The sequence below is a fragment of the Lactuca saligna genome, chromosome 3, assembly GCF_052625555.1.
Source record: "Lactuca saligna cultivar CGN05327 chromosome 3, ASM5262555v1, whole genome shotgun sequence".
In the NCBI taxonomy this organism is placed as follows: Eukaryota; Viridiplantae; Streptophyta; class Magnoliopsida; order Asterales; family Asteraceae; genus Lactuca; species Lactuca saligna.
In genome coordinates, this window is record NC_136419.1 from 587,027 (window position 1) to 602,249 (window position 15,223).

The 15,223-nt window shown below is 35.3% G+C and overlaps 1 non-coding gene across 1 annotated transcript; it reads right to left on the bottom strand.

The window, feature by feature from the left end:
* Window positions 1-12,863: 12,863 nt before the first annotated feature.
* On the bottom strand, window positions 12,864-12,970 carry LOC145038182 (small nucleolar RNA R71). Its single transcript, XR_013679245.1, has one exon. It is a non-coding gene; the product is annotated as a small nucleolar RNA R71 (small nucleolar RNA).
* Window positions 12,971-15,223: the final 2,253 nt, after the last annotated feature.

Below are 15,223 nucleotides of genomic sequence, written 5' to 3' on the forward strand. Positions count from 1 at the left end.
GGATAAGTAGGCGGTCGTCTTTTTAAAAGCTACAAAAAGAAAGATATTATTAATGTTTGTTCATTGACCCTTACAACTTAAGAAATTTTGATAATATTCAAAGTTGTTTAGAGTAAATCTTAAGGGAAAAATATCTGGGTATAGACATTATTTGGGGTTGAATTTCAAAATATAGACACAAAAAATTGAATTTCCGGGTGTAAACATGGATTCGACGGAGATAGTTCTGTGGAATCCACTGTAGCCCCGCGGAATGTCAAAATCGTAAATAAATGAGGGAAAAAAATCAAGATTTATTCCGCAGAGCTACCTTCGAGGAATTGAATCTTTAGATTTTTTTTTCATATCGGTTTTCGGGGTTTATATTTATTCCCCAACTAATTATTTTCAAGAACAGATTATGATAGTATGAATTTTTCTTGAAAATGTTTGGAATGAAAGTGAAGTGGAAAAATTGGTCTTTTAATTGGAGATCTTTACATAAAAGAATCAATGGAGGTGAATTTTTTTTTTCTTTCTGAAGATCCATTCATCGGATCTACCTCTGCAGAGCTCTGCGGAATGGATCTTGAGTTTTTTTTTTTTTTAATTTCCTCATTTATTTACGATTTTGTCATTCCGCGGAGCTACAGTGGATTCCGCAGAGCTACCTCCGCGGAATCCATGTCTATACCCGAAAATTCAAATTTTTATGTCTATATTTTGGAATTCAACCCAAATAATGTTTATACCTGGTATATTCCCAAGGGGATGAGGGGCCGTCGGGCCCGACGGTTCCGACACCATACACCCTAACAATTGATATCGATTTAATAGGTCTTTTTGTGTATCCAAATCAACCTTGTTATTATTAATAATTATTTTGGTAATGATAGGTTTTTAAGATTAAATTCCAATTATTATTTTGTTTGTTTGCATAAGCTAACTTTTTTTTTTTGAGTTTATATTAATCTAATGGGTGAGATTATAAAAATAGTTTATCTTATATAAAGTATATTATAAATTAACTTTTTGAAAAGCTATTTCAAACAGCTTATTTATAAATTATTTTATATTAAAAACTAGATCTTTAGCTAGGGCTAAATGCAACCCGAGTAAAACTTAGGAAAATGACATAAGAGGGTAATCAAGTGTTGATTTTGTTTACATCTCGTCATTTTTTTTTGTTTCCAATATACCATCAAACTTGATTGCATTCACATATACCATTATGACCGGTTATTACAGGTTTATCCGGTCAAGTTGAATTTTCTAGTCAATATATGAATTTTTTAGTGACTATATGAATTTTCTGGCAAAGTATGAATTTTTTGACGAATTTATGAATTTTCCGGCGTTTTCAAATGTGTGTTCATCATATTCATTCCAAAAATTGATGATTCATCAAATTTGTTCATCATATGCGTTCATCAAATGTGTTTTATCAGATTTGTTCATCAGATTCATTCATCAGATTTGTGTTCATCAGACTCGCTCACCATATTCTTTCCTCAAAATTGTGTTCATCAGATTTGTGTACAGTGATTGATTTTAGATGTGTCTTCATCAAATTCGTTCCAAAAGGCGTTGGTTTCATATGTGTGTTCATAAGATTTGTTCATCATATTGTTGGAACGATTTCAGATGTGTGTTCTTGTTCTTGGAACATTTTATGAAACCCCAGAAATCGTAAACAAAAGCTGATAAACCACATGGAATGATTTGGAAAGATTTCCAACACACAAAATCATACCTATTTGTTTTCTCAGATCTAATACACACTCCATGGATGAAATCAATTTGAAGGTCAAGATCTGGAAAATAGGTTTAAAGCTACATCCATGGTAGAACTTGAATTTGTAAATCTATGTGTTTTAGGTTTGTGTTCTTGTTCTTGGAACAATTACTGAAACACTAAAAATTGAAAATTAAAACTTATGAACAACCTAATAATGAATGATTTTTGGAATCATTCATATTCATTTGAGTTTAAACCCATAACCTGGAAGCATTGGAGTTTAAACCTAAATCTCAAACCATTTGACTTTAAACCCCACAAATTTGCAACCCTTCAAACTCGTTGGTTTCTGGAGATGACAAAGTCACCGAAAAATTCATGTTTGGTTGGAGACTGGAATAAAGGCATATAAAGAGAGTTATAGAAAATTACAAACTTAGCCAACTATCTTAATAAAATATCAAGTTGTAGCAAAAAATCAACCAAATGTAAAAAATAGTCAACAAAATCGCAAGTGGAATTCTAACGTGTCGAAAATCACAACCAAATTAAAGTTTTCAAAAAATCCATTTACTAACAAAAGTGTTTAAAAATCATGGTTTCCAAAACATGATTTAAAATCAGAGTCTCCCATGATCCAATCAGTAGTAAAACCAAGGATGTGTACGGTTATGTCTTCGCCTCGCCACTGTCCTCTGAAAAACCTGAAACCATAAAATAAAATTGTCAGAACGAAGCTTAGTGAGTTCCCCTAAAGTACCAAGACACAAACAGCTAACATATACAAATAACAGTGTGTACTGGGTCCACAGCTAAAAGACTTGATTACCCTGAGCCCACAGTATGTGTCTGGCTTGCCTATCGAACCCACAACTCATATTTGGCTTGCTCCTGAGCCCACATCATAAGTCTAGATTGCCCTCGGAGCCCATAGCTTATGTCTGGATTCCTCCCTGACTAAATCATTCATTGGACTGAAATACCCTCAAGCCCTCAGCATAAGTCTGGCATACCACCCGGTCCTCACCTCGTATCTGGAATGCACCTGCGCCCTCAGTATGAATCTGGCATGCCCTACCCCGCCATCAACTCATATCTGGAATGCTACAGGGTTTTTTGGCTACAACACGAAGCAGTACAACCTCAACCCAACACAATATGTCGACATATAACAAATAACAAACATATACAGATAATCATGCAGACAGAATCACATGTAGTCCAACAAATCCACCAGACTAGCACATCAGTAACTAGCATATAACCATGTAGATCCATTCCATACTTAGCATATCAGTCTATAGCAGGATACCAATCCAATGGGCCGACCTTAGAGCCTTCGACCCGTAAGTACAGTGAGGAAATCTCACCTGAAGCGGTTGAATATCTCCGACAAATGCTCGGACCGTTGATCCAGAAATCCTTGCGCGCTAGATTTTTTGTTAGACTAAATGAAATTATGAAATCGTCTTCTTGGACGAATGAATAAGTGTTGCATTACCAAATACCCAGTTGGATCTAATTTTGGAGTTCATTTGACCCTAAGTCTTATGATAAATGCAAATATTATTTGTCAAGAATGATGACAATGACACCATCAAGTGGCAGAGTATATATTAGAATTAGTTCACACTAATTGGCTAGTTAGATGAACCATGATGCATGTTGATCTGAATATGTCTAAAATGTTTAGATCATCATCTTGAATATGTGAATGAGAACGGCATAACCAAATATTAAATTGGATAAAATTTTGGAATTCTTTTGACCGATATGTAAATCATAGTAACAATATAAATGATGAACAAATAACGTTGTGATTCTATCATTTTTTGGAATTAGTTCATGCTGATTGTCCACTAAGATTGGTCACAAAATGAATTTTAGATTCAACTTGGACAAAGAATAAGAAACATATATCCAACAGGATAGAGTATCTTTATCAAAAGGACAACGATCATGTAACATCCCAAAATCCATGACCAGAAATTCCATTTTTAATTTGACAATTCATAAAACAGATTATTGAAAACGTCATCAAGATTATCTCATATCATAAAAACTCATAAGGCATATGTCTCAAAAACATGTCATAGGATAATAATGTCAGGGTACAAATCCCAAGAACATCATAATGTGGAAAATCATGGTGTGATGCGCTGCGATCATGCCGACTCCTTTCCCTTCAAAGAGGAAGTACCTGAAATCAAAACTGCAAATCGTAAGCACAAAGATTAGTGAGTTCCCCCATCATACCACATACCATACAATACACATATTGCCTAGAATATACGAGTGCTGGCCTACCCTTTCGGTCTCTTTCAACCAGTAACTGCCTAGCATATCAGGGTGCTCGCCTACCCTTTTGGTCCATTCAACTCGTAACTACATAGCATATCAGGGTGCTGGCCAACCCCTTCAGTCCATTCGACCGGTAACGGTGACTATTTCACCCCCTACTACTATCATGTATCATTCTAGTACATCAACACATAAGTGACATAATACCTAGCATATCAGGGTGTTGGCCTTCCCTTCGGTCCTTTCGATTGGTAACGGGGTCTATTCTACCCCTCATACCACTATCACATAATATTATAGCATACTAGCACATAAAGCATAACAGATAGTGGCATACCATACAATTATCACAAGACAATCATCTTTAATATAAGCTTCTACTAGTGGGTCGGCATTGGTGCCTTAGACCCACTTCTACTGGAAGGTAACTCACCTCGATAACTAAAAGTAGCTGCAAAAACTCCAGCTCCGGATATCACCCGACTCAAGCCCCTATACATAGAAGACTTCCTTTAATTCCCATTTCCATACGCATCGCCCTTAAGGGTCAACTTTAGGCAAAGTCCAAGTCAAAGTCAACATTCTGGTCAAAGTCAACGTTCTGATCAAAGTCAACATTCTGGGTTGACTCAACTCATCGAGTTGGTCCATCAACTCGCCAAGTTCCATAAATCATAAACCCTGAAACCACGATCCAACTCATTCAGTTCTTTCACGAACTCGTCGGGTTTCTCCTATCCACAGAATCGGGACACCCCGACCCAACTCGTCGATTTCCTCTATGAAGTCATCGAGTTCTTCATTCTGTTAAGATTTCTTAATGGATTAAGCACCCCCATCCTTCAGATCTAAGTTCCATACTGCCATTGGTGAGTCTAGAACGTAAAACCACATAGTTCACTATTTAAATGAAATCGATAAAAGAAGAAAAACATTAAGTGTATATATATATATATATATATATATATATATATATATATATATATATATATATATATATATATATATATTATTGCGGGTTCGGATCGGGTCGAGTTGTAAAAGCAAAGAAAAAAATTAAGTTCTTACAATTGTACTCGACAAGATCTTATAGCTTGATATAGTTTCACAATTGTATCATTACTAATACTATCTAAAACATTTTTTTAATATATGACACCAAACTATCACTTAAAAATTGATCACCCATTTTTTTGCGCATATCAGTCTTTACCAACTTCATTACTGAAAATGCGCATTCCATACTCGCTGTTGCAACGGTTAAGATCAATGAAAGTTTTAACAGATACTAGCATACCAAAAAATTATCACAAAGACAATCATTTCTACTATAATCTCCTACTATTGGGCCGGCATTGGTGCCTTAGACCCACTTCTACTAGAAGGTAACTCACCTTGATAACTGTAAGTAGCTGCAAAAACTCCGGCTTCAGATATCACCCAACTCAAGACCCTATACATAGAAGATTTCCTTTAATTCCCTTTCCCATACTCATCACCCCTTAAGTGTCAATTTTAGTCAAAGTCCAAGTCAAAATCAATATTCTGGTCAAAGTCAACATTCTTGTCAAAGGCAATGTTCTGGTCAAAGTCAACATTCTGGGTTGACTCAACTCGCCGAGTTCCATAAATCATAAACCCTGAAATCACAATCCAACTCTTCAAGCTCTTTCACGAATTTGTCGAGTTTATCCTATCCACATAATCGGGACACCCCGACCCAACTCGTCGAGTTCGTCTATGAACTCGTCGAGTTCCTCTATGAACTCATCGAGTTCTTCAGTCTGTTAAGCTTTCTTAATGGATTAAGCCCCCCCCCCCCCCCCCCAATCCTTTAGATCTAAGTTCCATATTGCACGTATAGACTGGAAATGTCCTTAGAAGGGAAAAGTTTCCAATTTTACACATTTATACCCTTCCTTAAGATCATTAGTTCCAACCATAACTCTAAAATATCTAGATCTTGATACAAAGCCATCAATACCACAAGATAGGGTGTACAAACAGAGATCTTGTCACACCCCCGAACCAGATGGTGGAAACACCCGGAGGCTTAAGTGACTTCATATTTATAGTATCATCACAATGTATATAACTGAAACAAAACATCATCATCATCACACATGTCATATTACAACTGTCACTGTTTACATCAAGTATTGTATTTTAGATTACATGCCCAAAATATCCAAAGTATGGTGATAACAAAACACAACAAAATATCCATGTGTTCTTGCTGACCAACCTGCCAATGATTTCCTGAGAATACAAGTTAATTTGAAAAGGTCAACATATATAATGTTGGCGAGTTCATAAGTATGTTTGAGTAAATTGTGTTGTATTACTTTGCAAATACCAGAAAATCCGGTATTTTATGAAAAACGGTTTGAAATGTTTGTGCCCGATCGTGTATTAATGAATGTGTGTTAATTTTTGTAATTTTATGAAGTGAATGATCCCAGACAACCCGATGTTGTCTGTTTATAAAACATTGTGATCTCAACACCCTAAGGCTAAGTACCAGTGCGTGTATATTACCATGTTATCAACAAAAATTGTATTCCATAAATTTTTATTATGGAGTTAATTCCTCTAAGTGAGACGTTATAACCATACTGGATAATTACTAATCTGCCTATCATGACGTTTTTCAGACGCTGACTTGTTTAAGGTAAGGTTTGTCACCCCCGTATAGATCTATACACAAACATTCGCTCTCCCTCCAGGAGACTCTGGTTATAACTACAGGCTATGGTTGTACACTCAATAGGTACCAAACGAAATGTCTCACAAGATCCTTAACTAAATTTACGCGAATATGGAATTACATGGTGTATATTGTTTCTGTGTATGTATTTAGTTTTCAAAACCAACGAGTATGTATGTGAATGTGTGAAGTCAACAAGCATGTAGATGGACCACGAAGGCCCAATAAACATGTAAGGTATATTCCAAGCCCAATAAACATGTAGGAGGACAACTAATGCCCACTAAATATGTAAATTATATTCCATGCCCAATAAGCATGTAAATGGACATTTAAGGCCCAATAAACATGTAAGGTGTACTCCAAGCCCAATAAACATGTAAGATGACAACTAAGACCCACTACACATGTAAATTATATTCCAGACCCAATAAGCATGTAAACGGACAACTAAGGCCCAATAAACATGTAAGATATATTCCGGGACCAATAAACATGTAAGATGACAACTAAGGCCCACTACATATATAAATTATATTCGAGGCCCAATAAGCATGTAAATGGACAAGGGCCAATAAACATGTAAGGTATATTCCAGGCCCAATAAACATGTAAGATAACAACTAAGGCCCACTAAACATATAAATTATATTCCAGGCCTAATAATAAGTGTAAATGATGTAATTGATTGTTTGTTGTTACGTTGGTTGTTAAGCTTAGTTGTTTACCAAAATGACATAAAAGGCCCACTTTTTGTAAAAAAATACATTTTTGGTACTTAAAACCGAAAATTTACAATATGGCACATTTTTAGTAAAAATGTCACTTTAGGTCCTTTAAAACCAAAACTTTACATTTAAGGGCTTGATTCGAGTGAAATAACATTTTAACCCGACTTTGGTCAAAAAAAAATCATTTTCGGCCCAAAAACATAGAAATTATTCCTTTTTTGCCCAAGTTTGATAAAATTATCATTTCCAGCCCTTATAACCAAAAAATAACATGTTTGGCTCAACTTTATTTAAAATGACACTTAAGCCCACAAATGTCCAAAAATTTACAAATTTAGCCAAAATATTGTGAAAGCCTAAAATGAGGCCCATTTGTGAAAGTTTACACTTTTAGCCCTTCTAAAATCATAAATACTATAAGGATCCATATTTATTCAAATAATTTTTTTCAAAACCGTGAGTTATGCATACGAACTTCACTTTTTGATTATTTTGTCATTTTTGGCCCTATTATGTGATTTTCTTTGTTTTAAACATCATTTTAAACATCATTTTCATGTTTTAAGCCTTTTCTTTGCATAATATGTTGTATCAAATGTTATGTCCACAAATATCATCATATTTTAGTATATTTTTGAGTTCATGAAGTTTATAACACATAATCACACTTATATCATGAAAAGCACACAAAATCATGCATATACACATAGATCTATACAAAACAACTTGTATTCTCCCCTAAAACAAAGTAAAACCTAAAATATGGGGTATGAACTCACTTAGGTTTGATGATTTCGGTTTTGGATGAAGAATGAGAGAGATTTCGGCCCTAGCAAGCTCCTTTCATGTGATTTTCGAACTTAAGGAGTTCTAAGAAGCATAATCATGAAATAGAGTGTTAAAGAGTGAAGGATTATCATAAAATGAAGCTAATCATACTTAGAGAGTAGCTTACCCAAGAGTGATGATCTTTGATGTAAATTTTGATGGAACACACTCTAGTTCACGAATTTTTAAGAAAAATGGTAAAATACTCCTTGGTGTTATAGAGAGATATGAGAGGAATTATTAGTGATTGTGAAGTGGAAAATGGGGGTGCTGTGGGTGCTCTCGGTCATGACTAAAAGAAGAGGAAGGGAGTGATTTTATGTGTGGTTATTACATGAAGGATTAAGACTTAACTAGGATGTTTGTGATGTAATTAACATGGATATCCTCCATGTAATAAGGAGGTGTCAAGCTTTAATTTATCCAAATTTTGTTTTTCTTTTCTTTTTTTATTAAAACCAAGGATGGAGTGAGGGAATGAAATAAATTTTGATTGTTGGGCTAAAATTGAACATAACCTAAAATATAAGGCCCAATATGAAAGTTTTCGGCCCATTGGGCCCATATGAGAGTTTAAGGCCCAATAATGATAAAGAAAGGGGTTTACGGCCCAAAAGGGTAAACATAATGGGTTTCAGCTCATTTAGGTTCAAGAAGATTGTTCACGGCCTATTAAGGCCCATGAAAATGAAGTGAGATATTTTAGTCCCAATATAGCCCAAATGCATTAGCTTAAAGAATGTGGGTCCAACTAGAGCCCAAATAGGGTTCCTTGACCCAAAATAACCAAATTGGGAGTTTACTAGCCAATTAGGCCCAATAAAAGGATCCTGGTCCATTTTGAGTTTTAATCGGGATATTAGGGTTTCAAACCCACAGTTGAGTATATAAGATGTATTGAATTAGGTTTTGAACTTCACGGGTGAGTTTTGATTCAAATGGTTGATTTTGAATGAGCATAATGCATAATATCAACTTAAAGTTACAAATTACACAAAAGTTGAGTAAATAAGAACATGATTTCCTAACCAAAAATGCTAGTTGTGACAGATCTAGACCTTAGAGACTAGATGAACATGTAAAGTCTCTGACTTTCTCTCCATGCATGGCCTTTTGGAGCTTAAAAGGCCGAACTGATATCCTATAGCTTGCATGGGGCTTCTATGGCCATAAAGTTTGCACATTTATGCCATCAAAGCCCTTCTAAAAGGGTATTCACTTGGGACATCCAAGTCCCAAAAACTAACATTCTTGGACCAAAATATGGAGAAAATGCCCTAAAACTAGATGTAAGCATATTATAGACAAGATAGGAGCTTTATACCTTTGATGAACCAAAAATGAAGCTAGACTTCTGAATCTACTTTTCTCCAACACTTCCTTGCTCCTTCTTCAAGTATCTTTTCCTTTAAAACCTCAAACAATGCACCAAGAATGGATCGAAACTCTCAAAAGTGTATAAGGGTTTAGTGGCTAGGATTTGGGACAATGGAGGCTGTAAATGAGGCCAACCTTTGGTGGTTAAGGTGTTTAAAAAGGGTGCAAAACCCTTAAAATTAGGGTTTCATTCTGCCAGTCCTACTCGTCGAGTAGACTTCATAACCTGCGTCCCAAATCCATCTCTACTCGACGAGTTTGGGGCCTCCAACTCGTCGAATTTCTGTACTAAAATGAATAAATTATGAATTAAATACATACCAGGAATCGGGCGTTACAGATCATCTAATGGAATTATGAAAGTATTTCACAACTCGACTCAAACCAAAGTATTTTGATAAGCAATATAGTTGGATAGAGAAATGGTTCATGGATTGTACCTTGAATAAGTGTTACAAGAGTCCTTGGTCTTATACAAACTAAGAAATTTTTTACCAAACGCTCTATGAAATAGGTTATTTTGTTGAACACGCCAACTATGTTTTTGGAAACTCTCTGAGAACAAAATATTTTGTGCTCTAAGAATAGTCTTTTGAAAGAGAGAGTTGATATCCAAAAGAACAATTGGGAGCCACATTGATCTTGATAAGACTCAGGAATTAATTGATGAAGAGCCTAAAGAAAAACACTAACACTTAATTAGAGGTGAAAACCTTTTAAGAAAAATGGCATCCCTCTACCTCTTCCACATAGATCTAATAGAAGACGTCAAGGACCTTGTTGACTCCATGTCACATGGAAAATGAGTCACATATAGATTGAAATCAGAGCTTATCAACTATCGGAAGCTATGGAAGGCCCATTAAACCAAAATTAGAGGAAGGTACAAGGAATGTGATTTAGTCCATGTATGGTTGAAGTTTGAATTTATCCAACACTTGTTAAAACCGTATAATTTTTGTAGATGTTCACAAGTTTACAAGTAATATTTTTATATTTATTCATATACTTTCTACTTTATCTTAATATTTTTAGCTACAATTGCAATTATTTTAGGACAAAAGGTGCTTAATATGTTTAAAATCTGTTTTGTAGCATCGAAAACATGCTCGTGATTAAAAGGAAGCAAAATGTGGAGTGTAAGCGAGAAAATTGGATCAATCAATCAAAGTAAAAAGAACTCAAGAATTCTAAAGCCCCCGACATGCAGATCATTAGCCACGCCATGGTGAAGACAAGATTCACGATCAGAGAAGACGACTTGGGGAATACGTGTTGTTAAAATTGCCACGTCGTGGAGCCTTTTAGCCATGGCGTCGGAGCTAATTTTTGGAAACTATATATATTGTGATTATGGCATCAACCATATCTTATGCTTCAAGTTATTCTCAAATTTTGAAGACTAGAGATGTGCTAGAAGATTGAGAGCGATCTGATTTCACTTGAAGTTTATTTTTGAAGAGATTTTTAGGCAAAGTGACTTTTAAATCGTTGTTTACTCTATTTTTTGTCATGCTTTTCAAGGTGAAATTCATTTTTTATTGTTTGTTTCCATTAGTTATGGGCTAAAAACCCTAACTTCTGTTTAGCGTATAGGATCTTTATGACTATGTGTTGATTGATTGGATCTTGGAGTGTTGCTAGTTGCTTGTTTGTTATATTAGCTTGTTAAAGACCCTTTTGTGTTAATGATAACTACTTTTTTGTCTTTATTTCTAAGTTTTATAGGAATTAGATGATCATTATGATTTCCTAAGCTCGTATCTTATGAATTTGTGATCATCAAAGTTATAAGACTAGTGTTTTGATCATAAACCTAGGGTTCAATAGAAAAGTGGGTAAATTAATGTGGAAGTTAATATATGGTGATCAATCATGTATTTAATTGATGTTATTATCCATTAATATCAATCCTTAGTTCAAGTCTAGAAAAATTTAAACTTAATACGAGTATACACGTTTGTTTGTCCACCTAATCAATGAATGAATGAACTTATTTTATTAAAGGATTACCCTTTTGATCATAAATTCTAATCATCTTAGGATTCGGTAAGCAACAACAACTTAATTCATTACACTTTCCAAGAAATCAACCATATGAGTAAAGTGAATCATATCTAAATAGAAGTTTCTTTAATATCTTTCTTTAAACCTTAATTTATATTTCTATTAGTTACTTAATTAGTTTTTGGTGATAATTGTTTTTAAGTAATCTGGACGTGCAAAACCAGAGAAAAATGCCTTATTATTTGCTTTTCAATTAATTAACTTTTAGTAGAGAATTAGCTATTAATCATTCTCTTTCCCCTTGTGTTCGACACCTTAATTTCCTACTATACTACCATTAGATTAGATACATTGCCTATCACATTTAGCTAGATTAGATTGTTTGGTTTATAAATTAAAACTAGTATATAAAATGGGTATCAAGTTTTTAACATCGTTTCCGGGGAACAGTTTCATTATTAGTAATTTTATTCTACTATTTGTTATTGATTTTTTAGTATGGAATTTATTGCATAGAAAGTTAGTTTACTATTTTTTTTCGAATTTTTTTTCTAGTTCTCCACATTGTGGACTTGATTGTCCACGCCATGGCCATTATACAAACAATTTTCCATTTATTTATTTGTATTCGTTTTATGTGTTTATTTTATGTTTTATTTTTGTAATATTTGGCCTAAGGATCAAGATTTCCAATACTGTCACCACTAGAAGACCTCAAATCTACATTCCATAAAAAGAATGATAAAAAGGTTGGTGAATTAAGTAGCAAATTTCAAACCGACAAGTTTGAAAACTTTGAAAAGACTCCCGACAAGAAAGGAATTGGGTACGAGCTAGAAATAGAAACCTAAGACGATTAAGAAGATGAAATCAAAAGCGAGGTGGAAGAGATGATCAATAGAGAAGATATGACCATGGAGGATTACAAGAAACATATGAGTGTTAACACTGGGCACGGTCTTGTGCAAGCCGAAATTCCAAGTGTCATAAACTTCGAACTTAAGGGGCACATTCTAGCTATGCTCTAAGATATCCTAATATTACACGCGAAATGATGTTGTTGCGTATCATTTCGGTGACTTTTAGAGGAGCGAAAAAAGATTGGCCTAAAGAACTTCCACCTAGCGCCATCACCACATAGCCAAAACTTCGTGAATAGTTCATCCAACTATTCGGCCCACCATAAAAGGTCGCAAAATTAAAGAAGAACATTGCCAAGTTCAAACAAGAAGGTGGAGAAGCCTTGTATGAAGTATGGAAAAGGTATAAGGGGTTGCTTAAAAATTTCCCACAGCATGACCTCAATGTGCAGCCAGAAGTATCAATATTTTATGACGGGGTAAACGTGACCACTCAACAACTCCTTGACTCTCAACGACCACTACCAAAGAAGGATCTGGAAACAATCAAGGATCTAATTAAGGAGTTTTCCAAACACTCTGTTGGGCTTATTGTGTTGCGTCTTAGGTCTTTTGTATATATCTAGATTGGGCCTATCCATCCGTGATTATCTCTTAGGGTTAGACTATATATATGCATGCATGTATGCATTATGCGTAGACGTTCTTTTATATAGACGCTTGAGTTTTGTAACCCTAATTCACCTCTACAGTCGAAGTTCTTAATCGAGCTCTTCTGAGGTTTTGAAGTATTAAATCATTCGACGTATTCAAGCCATATTTGTGTTTACTTTATGTACTAGTTTGTTTGCATGTTTAGAATCAATCAATCCTGATAGAAATACGTTCTAACAAATGGTATCAGAGCAGGAGATTGTGTGATCAATACACATTCCCTCTGTATTCATAATTCGTTAGGGTTTCCGCTTTCATCGTATAAATAACAAGTCCTCTTCTTTGTTTCAACGGCAACTTTGTTCTAGATAAAACCCTAATCTCAAGTTTACAGGTTTGATTCTAAAATCTCACCATGTCTCACGAAGATTCACAAACAAATCCCATCAACATCTCAAACAGCATTGGATCTACAACCAGGATACCCATTCTTTACACTCAAGACTACGAAGTATGGGCACATCACTTTGAAGACTATGTGGTTGGATCTGAAGAAAACGGCTACCTCATTTGGGAAGCCATCACTCTTGGGCCGTTTTTTCATTCAGGAACAAGAAACACTGTCAAGACGAAAAAGGAATACAACAAGTTGATTGCTGATGAACAGAAGATGCCACAGGATGAAAAGGACAAGTTATTATGTAATGTGAAGGCCATGAGAATGATAATATTTGCTTTGCAATATGACACTTTTCAATTGGCAAGTTCATGCACGATAGCTAAAGAAATCTAGGACAGGTTGAAGGAGCTTTACTCGACTGATGAAGATCTTGAACACTCCATTCAAACCTTGTCGCTGTCAGAATTCGGAGTTATCGAACAGAAACTCGAAGAGAAGCTAATTCAGACCTTTAATCGATTCAATCATCTCTTAAGTAAGATGATAAAGCATGGAATAGAGAGGAATTTGATTGAGCAGAAAGTAACGTTTATGAACGGACTCAGATAAGAATGGATGGTTGTGGTTTCTACTGTAAAAGCTCATGAACAATTCAAGTCTTACTTGCTAGCGAAACTGGTTGGAATACTCAAGTCCCATGAAAGTGTTGTAACCAAAGAATCAAAAGTGGGTTCTGGTGTAGGATCTTTGGCTCTTGTCTCAAAAGCAAAAGGTGTTGCAGAAGAAGAAGAAGAGTCGGATATGTCTGAATGTGACCTTACAAGTGAGGAGTATGATATGATGGTCACCAATCCGAAGAAGTTTGCAAGAAGAAAATTCCCGGTCAGCAAGAACCGAAATTGGCAGGGAAGTTATAGCTCTGAAAAGCTGAAGGATGAAGCGAAGGTCTCTTCTCAAAAGGATGAAGACAAGAGGGAGAGTAAACTTGCAGGAGACTCTGGATACGACTGCAATTACTGTCATGGCAAGAACCACTTTGCCAAGGATTGCATGCTTAGAAAGATGGTTGTGAAAAGAGATGGTGAAGATGATGAGGCATTCTACAAGCACAAGCTGGAAGAAATCAAAAACAAGAAAATAGCTAACGGAACAAAAGGTACAATGAATGCTTTAATTGTACAGGAAGATGTTGATGAAGATGAGTTCGGTGGTGTATAAGTCTGGTCAACCGACTCTGAAGATGAAGAGGTGAGAAAACCCTCTCATGGAAAGGCTTATGTAGTAAAGGAAGGAGGTTCCATTGGGAAGTGTTTTATGGTCACTGCTAGATCATCAACCGAAAGTACAGTTGAAGAACCGAATCTGACAGATAACAAATGTTTTGCAGCAAAGCCAGTCAGTGAGCAAATCAACGATTGTGATCGCTTGATCAAAAAGGTACAATTCATTTTGAATCACTCAAAGTTCCAATAACCAATTATGAAGAAGAATAAATGAATTAAAATTTAAATTCACCGACTTAAGTGGTAGTCTCATGCAAACTCGCTTAGTGAATTCTAACCTAACTGACCAACTCAGCAGGGTGTATTTGAAGAGTGAGGAGAGAAGAATGTGGATTGAGCTGAAGGAGGCGGAACTAAT